Source organism: Euprymna scolopes, chromosome 45, assembly GCF_053919585.1.
Source record: "Euprymna scolopes isolate OS-2025 chromosome 45, ASM5391958v1, whole genome shotgun sequence".
Classification (NCBI taxonomy): Eukaryota; Metazoa; Mollusca; class Cephalopoda; order Sepiida; family Sepiolidae; genus Euprymna; species Euprymna scolopes.
This window is the reverse complement of record NC_136526.1, coordinates 48,639,881-48,648,857: the sequence shown is the minus strand read 5'-3', so window position 1 is coordinate 48,648,857 and position 8,977 is coordinate 48,639,881. Positions and strand designations below refer to the sequence as shown.

At 31.3% G+C, this 8,977-nt stretch overlaps 1 protein-coding gene across 1 annotated transcript in view; it reads left to right on the top strand.

Moving 5' to 3' along the window:
* The first annotated feature begins 2,390 nt into the window (after window positions 1–2,390).
* The window catches only part of LOC145269182 (uncharacterized), a 99,676-nt gene continuing 93,089 nt past the window's right edge, over window positions 2,391–8,977 (top strand). Inside the window, exon 1 of the mRNA XM_080124792.1 lies at window positions 2,391–2,506. The gene's annotated coding sequence lies outside the window, so the exon portion shown is untranslated. The remainder of the gene's footprint in view (window positions 2,507–8,977) is intronic.

The following is an 8,977-nucleotide window of genomic DNA, read 5'->3' as shown; positions in this document are numbered from 1 at the left end:
TTCCAATATCTATCAAATTATGAGGACGGTATATAATGAACTCATTACTTTTATTTAAACCTCAGTGGAAATTTATTATTTTGTAAAAACAAAACTATCTTTAATAAAGTTATGGTTTTCAGTAGTAAAAATTTTTTTTTTTTTAATAAAAATAAAGCATATTAAATTATAACAATTAAAAAAATTATAACTTTTACAGAAACATTACAAAAAGCCATTAAAATCTAGATTAATGAATTCAATATAACTCTAAGAAAAATTTATTTCTCGAACTGTCGATATTATAATTGAATTAAGCATTGTTTATTTAATATTTTCACACACACAAAAAAAATTATAATTGCAAAAAATATTTCTTTTTTTTTAATTACAGGTTTCGCATAATTTTTACATGTAAGATTTTAATATTTTCCTTGCGTGCATGAATGTGAAACTTTCAGTGTAACATAATTTTTATATAATTTTGAAATTTATTTCAAAAGCAGGAACGTAGAAAAATAATTAAATTAAAAAGTGGTAAAAATTATACAAATGTTCAGGATAGGAATGTACAAATACATGGCTGGTGGGGGGGGGGCAAAAAACAACACCCCTACCTCCGTTTAACTACCTGCCGTCATTTTCAGACAGCCTTTCAACTGTCTCAGATTCTGGGCTTCCTTATAATCGATCTTTAGAGACTTCAGTTTTGTTAACATTCTGCAATGCGAGAATCTCTCGCTTTTAGGGGCTAATTAAGCTATTTTATGTATAAAGAAGGTATTATTATTATTATTATTATTATTATTATTATTATTATTATTATTATTATTATTTAATTCAATATCTTAGGACTTTACTAATTATTAATGAAATAGACCCAGGAAACTAATATTTATTTTTCTAAGGATTTTTACAATCAATGTCGGAATTAGCATACCGACGAGTAGGGGGGAGGAGAAGAAAAGACGGTTTAAGTCTTGCAACAAAATGTCGACGTTGCTTACAAGTAGTCTTTCCTTGTAAAAGTAACAAATGGGTAACGATGGTCGAAGTGTAATTTGTCTAAAAGATTACAACAACTACTCACCCCACTGTCGGCCACCCCTTTTTATCTACTCCAACTCTCAGTCAACAAGATTCACGCGTGATTGAAATGTCTATTTAACTTGTAAGGAATAGGCACTCAGGTTCTTTTATTAACGAACCACCGGCCGTGTTGGTCTAGGTGTATCAGAATTTTTGTAGGAATGTTTGACACCTCTAACACGAAACTGCGAATAAAATATAAAAAAAAAACCTCGTAATTTCTCTTTTAAAGGTGGGTTGTTTATTTTCTTTATGGATTATACTTCCAAAATAAACTATTAAAGTTGTATAAAAAGTAATAGAAATATTTTTAAAAAAATAGTAATGGAATTAATTGAATGTTACGAGTTCAGTATTTTTCAATTTTTAAACTTTAAAAATCTATCAAAATTTTTCTATTGATTCTATTTTTACGATATTTTCAGGGTCAATGTGAAATTTTATGCTCTTTCCAATAAACTGAATATAATATTTTAGACAAACGTTTTTTTTTTAAATTCACGCCCCCCCCCTTTTCAAATGTCTATTAAAAAGTAAATAATTAATTCATGTACCAAAGCTTTATATATCACAAATTGAAGATAAAAGATCAATAAATAATATATTCAAATTTAAAAAAAAAAAAAAAGTAGTCACAGCTACCAGCAGTTCTTTCTTCCCCACCGACCTACCCTCGGCAAGTCAACCAATTAAAAATTCTCACATCAATTTATTCAACTTCAAAATTTAGCTAAATTGGTTAGCTCGCGGTGAAAACAGTTTTTTTTTTTTTTTTCACGTGTAAAAATATTTTTTTCCTTTAAGAAATTAACTTTAGTCTTTAATCTTTCAAATACAATCAAAAAGTAATCGGAAACCTACAAAAAAAAAAAAAATATGATAAGTCGGTTTTCAAAACTACGTCCCCCTATCTTTATTCGGCCATTTTTGGCCACACTTTGTTTTAGATAAAATAAATAGGTTTTATAATTTTTTTGTCTGTCACATAATTTACGCCGCTAAACTACACATTTACCCAATATTTACCTTTCCGCATGCCCGTATTTCTTCTTCAATTTAATTTCATTTCCAGAAAAATCATCGTCTTCTCACTCAAGCACAACACAAATTTTAGTTTTTATCTTTATTCTCACTCATATTAAAAGTTGTCACTTTATTTTTCGTGTGTGTGTGTTTACATTAAATATATTAGGTGCTTTCTTTTATTATTAAAAAAATAACAATTACTTTTTTAAAAATTTAATTCAATACATAATACTAAAATAACAAAATAAAAACAAAACTTGAATTCACAAAAGATGGAAAATTTTTTTCCATTTTCTGCGAACTTGCTTTTCCTGTCGCCATTTTAAACTGTTGACTTCGACCCATCAAAGTCATCTCGTTTAAATTATCTTTATAATCGTAAATTTGTTAAAAGCAGATTTCCAAACAAAAAGTAAGTATTACTTGAATTTGATTGCTTTTAGATGCTCTTTTTTATTTCTGAGGCGCGTTCAAATCAGTATCTTTCACTTTGGTTTTGATATAGAAATGAGCCAATATTCTATGTTTGCAAAAAAAAAAAAAAAACAAAAAAAACGAAGACTAGTAAGATTATCTCCAATAATGTTTTTTGTTTTTTTTTTGTAAGTTTCTTATTTATTTTATTTTTTTTTTTGGGGGGGGGGTTCTAATGCACTTACTGATCCGCGCTATTTTTTTAAATCGTATTTCCAAGTTTAATTAACGTTTTATTTTGTGGAAACTTTCTCCACTGAAAGGTAGAGGTTAACAAGGATTTTGCAACAATGGTTTGTTGCGACCTGTGACTAGGTAAAAATTGTAGAACCTTATCGGTCTGGTAATAAGGGTAACGATTCAATTTCCTTCAACTCCAATCCCAAACTAAACATCACAACCAAAATTCAGTTTACTCCATCATTCTTATAATTCAGTTAGCCAATCAAATAAGTTAAACGTAACAACTACCAATATAAAAAGAGTAGGCACCGCCAAAAATGGCCGAAAAATCAAGTTGTTGTTGTTTTTTAAAACGAAATTACATTTATTAAAATCCATTATTTCTGAGTAACTTTTTTTTCCAGAAAGATAAAACCCTGAATTTTTTCATATAGAAAGCAGAATAATGTAAAACTTTTTCTACTATTTTTAATTAAATTTTAAATGTTAAATTTTCCCCAAAAGTTAACAATTGGCGTTTTTTGTTTTGCACAAAAAACGTATATAAATAGTTAAAAAATAGAAGGTTTTTGAAAGAATTAATTTGTTTATTTTTTGTCTAACTAAGATTTAGGGTGATTTTCTATGAGAATATGCAAATATATTATAATATAATTACCTGGATTTCAAATAATTCCACCTAATCATATAGGCAACCAGTTACTTCGCGTCGATTTGAGACAATGTTTACATTCGTACTTGATAAAAAGCAAACTACGGAAGACCAAAAAGCCCCCAAAAACTTATTTTTCAGTGACGAAAATTTCAATGTACTATTAACGATGAGGCTGGCCAGTACCAGATGGGTGACCATTTGTATGAGTTTAGTTTTTAATGTGTATGTGTGTGGGGGCCAGGCTCTCCAAAATGGGGAGGGGGGCAATTTACAGCAGAATAAAAAAAATATTAGTCGAAAGGCGGCAAACGTTTCCAAACTTGATCGAAAAAATAATGATATTTTTAATACAAAGGGCACAATATTTATCGAATTTTTTTTTGTATCGATTCTTCAAAGCATGCCCTGTTTAATAATGGTCATGCATTATTCAACTCGCTAAAAAGAAATTGCTAATTTATTTATCAAAGATTTTAAAATGGCTTTTATCGTATAAATATTAAAAAAATTTTTTTTTTGTTTTGCTTAACTTAAATTAATTATTTTACTTAACATATTCACCGAATTTCACACTTCAAAACTCAAAAGCGGGATAATTAAACACAATCGAAGTTCTGATATTCAGACATCAAAATAAGGTACGCGAACAAGTTTTTTTTTTTTTTTTTAATCTATAATCCCGTCCCTTACAACAACATAATATGTTTTGTTCAGTTTCAGATGATTATTTTAAGCATATTTGGAACCCCCTCAAAACAAGGGGGGGGGGGTTGTAAGCAAAAAAATATAAATATATAATGTTTATGAAAAATAAATACACTGTAATAAAGTTCATTCTTCTCTTAATAATCGCTGAAAATTTCGTATTGATTGGATAATTACCTGATTTTTGGTAGATTTTTAAAAAGACGGTCCATCAAAAAGTACTTACCTGCTCTCCCAGTTTTGGTGGTGCCTAAAAAAGAGTCATCACCCACACAAAAGATTTCTGGTGCCACTCTTCCTGAGAGTCGTAGGTAAGTGCTTCAAGTTTTCTCAATAATTTATATACTTTTTTATTCAATTGTAAGGTTAAAGTATAGAATGGATACAAAACACCTTCCCCTCCCCATGTTAAGAATGGCTTTTTACATATGAACGTTATTATTTCAGCACGGATCAATAAGTGCACTAGTACCTTTTTTTTTTTTGCCTTGAAAACGATTGAAGTATCACAGTGATAATTATTTGGTGAATTTCTATATGTATTTTATTTATTTTTGACTTTTGAGCCATTATTGATGATCCAAAGATAGCGTGTTTTTGTCGGCCATATTGGTTGCCTGTTTAACTTATTAATTCGACACTTTTGCTTTTCGAACTGAACAAACGCTTAAAATGTCGCTAAAACTAACTAAACTTACTCAGATAAGAAAACGAGTAACTAATCTTGCCTTTGATAACATTTATTTTATAATAATTTGAAATTTTACCCCCCCCACCCCACTTTTTAAGTTTGTTGACTTCCCTGCTAAAGACCCCGATATTTTTTTTTTTATTAGAAAAGTTATGGGTATCATGTTTGGTTATTACGAACTATAATATAATATCTAACGGTTTAAACTGCATTAAAAAAGAAAATGGAGACGGTATGATTCATTTAAAATATCCCTTTAAATTTAACTAATTTAAAATATTACGAAAATATATTTAGGATATTAGTGAATGTTAAATTTAAGTGTTTGTTAAATATATTTCTCTCTATATATTTTTAATAAAGTATGCAGTCGAAAAAAAAAATGCATCAGCAAAATAAAAAAGAAAATCCCAGTGAACAAAAAATATAACAAAAATATTGAAGAAATTGAGTCCATTCCCCTCTAGCCAAGGATTATTCATAGGTACATGCAAAACGAATGGCTCTTCCCCCTTCACTTAAAAAAGAAAACCACCCAACACAATTTTAATGAAATTTTGGTAATTTAGCAGAGAAACCAATAATAAAAAAAATGTTTAAAAAATCATAGGTATAGTAAATAAAAAAAGTTTAAAAAATCATACAATAAATAAATGTTTCCGTAGTCAAAAACAGTTACTTTCTGAAATATCTGGCTCATTTTTTTTTGTATTTTGAAGTAGTTTTAAATTCTATATTTCATCTCAAATATTAAATTTTTATGAGCGGTTAGTGAATAAGATGGCAGTGTCGGAAAGTTCATCATGGGATAAAAAGCATTGTTTTAAAATTTACAATTTTCATGTTCATATAAATTTATTTATTTTATTTGTTGGTGCAGAAAACCTGTGTATTTTAACCTTACAAAACAAATGTTGTGTTATGAGAGTAGAGGGCCTTCTTACATCTAGGAATCTCTACTGTGTAGGGGTGGGATTTTGCTGATTGTCGGGTTTGTCACGCATATTTATGTCAAAGGAGTACTACAACTTGTAGTTCATCAGAGCACCCACCATTAAAAAACTTGTAGAACAGGCAGGGGGATGCAACATTTCGTTGAGACAGAGGCTGAAGCTTGGATGACAGTTCAGAATCCATCGGGTAAACGACTCTCTTTTAAACCTTGTCCATGAGTAAGGGACTATTAGCAGGTACACCAGCCCAAATGTGACAACAATACTCTATACATGGGAAAATGGTGGTCTTGTAGAAGTATAGGATACTTTCCGGCGTAAGTAACTTTCTAGCGCAGTAGAGAGAGAGCTCACATTCCTCACAGCGGCTCTGGCAATGCTCTCAATGTATCCACTCCAACTCATGTTCCCTGTGAATGTAAAGCCAAGAAGTTTGAACAAAATGCTGTCAGGTAATGTATCTTAAGCAATAGCTATTCATGGTTAAAAAGATTTCTTGTAATTATTGAAGGAAACAAGCTTATTCTTGGCAGCGTTAAAGACCACTGTGCCATACCCTATCAAAAGCCCAAGATATATATATACTCTCCCCTGCTTTATCCAGTGTATGATATATACATTCAAGGATTACACTTGGGATATCTGCTGTAGAATGGGCTTGCCTAAATCCATATTGTTGGTTGGTCAGATGTTTAGCAGTATAAGGTGATGGACTAGAGCGTGTTTAATTATGGACTCAAATATTAGAGCCTATCTACTCCTTAAGCAGTTTAGGTTTGCAAATTGGTAATTTGTTTGAGTCACCAGCTCTAGTAAGGTCGTCATCCAGGACTGAAGAGACCTTCCTCCTTTAACTTTAGCTTCAGAGTTTTCCTTCTATTGGATGCACGACATGAGAAGATCTGCAGGGCTAGCAGCACGGTGAGGGTTTGCCCCGCACTTAGGTCCTAAACCAGGTATTTCTGTGAGCCTCACATAAGTAGTTAATGTTAATGGGTTAGGTATTAAAGGTTATATATCTACTAAAAAATTACACTCCTCAAAATAATTAAAAAGGACATTACTATGCTTTCCATTTCATTCTAACTGGAAGAGAGGATAAGTAAAAATTCATGCAGTGGAAACAAATAAATATGCAACTGGTTGATTTGAGATGGAGGAGTTTATATCTGCTTAAAATATTCTTCATATGTTAGTTTGAGAATGGGATAGCATGTTAAAGTATGGTTAAATTAATATTAGGAATTAAATTAAATTTTGATGCCTGAACTCTGAATATTTAAGACAAGAGAAGGGATAAAAAAAATGTATCTATTCAATATAGGGTAAAGTAGAAACATATCTATGATTTGGAGTACAATTCATTACAGGTATATCTGTAAGCATAAGCTACGGTGTATTCAGTATGTATAATTTAGTATAAAAATAGAAATATAGACATATTTACAGTAGATATGGACATATAGGAGTTGTAGATAAAGTTCTAACCTCTAACGAAGAAAGATAACTTCACCTTTTGTTTAAAATTAAAAATTGTATTTGGCATAACAAAGAGTATCGGCTCAGTTTTTTATGGTACTTTTTGTATTGCTTTCACCCATCTAAGGGAAAGAGATATAGAGATTGCTATTTAATATAGACCACTTTAGTTCTAAGTACAAAACTATGGCTAATATGTATCTATTTTATAGCTAAGCTTTATGATAAGAATATATGCTTCTGCATATGCATGTCTTGTTACACGAATGACCCGGTTTAAGCCGAGTTGACATGCTAGTATATATATGTGTATAGGTGTATATACATGTATGTATGTTCATGAATTTAAATGTGGCACGCGTCTGCGGATGAAATGTCAGAAATTGACAAGCTAAATGGGAACTGTTTAAATATTTCTCACAAATATAAACAGACCTTGTTATTGTTATGAAAAATGTAACAAAGGAATCTGGTTACGTGGATGTTTTGAAAAGATTGACAGAAAAAGTGACAGAAGGAAAAAGATTGCAGTTGGAGATTTGATTGTCAACCGAGTGGACGCCACGATAATTCTCTCTGTCGCTCCTCTACTTTCTCTCTCTATCTACCATAAGCAAGAAAAACAGGAGAAATAAAAAAACGGACTGTTGCTTACACCAATGGTTGTTGTGTTTTGAACTCTTAAAAAGGGTTTATGATATAACCGTCTTAGCAATAGAAATCTATAGATGTTTAGTGTGTATTGATTTTTAAAGGGTCAGCCTACTAAAGTTTAGGACCGAAAGCTAAACCCTGCTCCAGAGACATGTGCAATGTATGTGATTTTATAGCAACTTGGGAAGAAAAGCAATTGGCTAGTTTTCAGGAGAGATGATTATAACTTACAAAATACAGTATAAATGCACATTAGCATATACAGATTTTGAGGTGAAGTTTAAGTGTATAAAAATTTGGGATAATGTTTATCAGGCAAATCAGATAGTCATCTTGGAGGCAAAGTATCAATTTGATATGCATAGCATCGCTAGAAGCACCAAGTTTTGAGAGAAACAAACGCCTATACAGCATAGATTTAAGTAGCGATGTAGCTATGAAAGTACATTTCAATGCAGGTGAAACTAGAAGTAAGGTATAAGCTATCAAAGATCCAGTATAAGTAATTTGATTTAAAATAGCATTCTGGACTTATTTATAGCATATATGAAGTTGTAGATATCAAGTATATTACTTGATAAAGTTCTTCTGCCTTCTAACATTTACAGATAAATTCTCATTTCATTAAATTCAGAAAGGATGGAATACTGTTGCCATATCTGGGTAGGAGCTGCAAAAAACAGCCTATCCTGCCTTGACAGAGTACAAAATAGACTTCGTGGCTTAGTGGGGGATGCCCTTTTCTCTACCCTGCAACCTCTCTCCCACAGAAGAGACGTTGCGAGCCTGTCCTTGTTTTATCATTATTCCCATGGCAGATGCTCGTCTGAACTCCAATCTCTGGTCCCCCATCGCCAATTTTTCACGAAAAACACCCATCTAGCTGAATCCACTGTGAAAAATTTCCCCCACTCTATATCTGTGCCTAAATCAAAACGTGGATTCCATGAACAAAGCTTCTTTCTTAGAACTGCACGCCTGTGGAACTCTGTTCCGTCTGTCTGCTTCCCTCTGGACTACAACTTGGATTTCTTCAAGTCCAATGTTAGCAAATTCCTAATGAACCGCCCTCTTAAGTAAACACTTTAG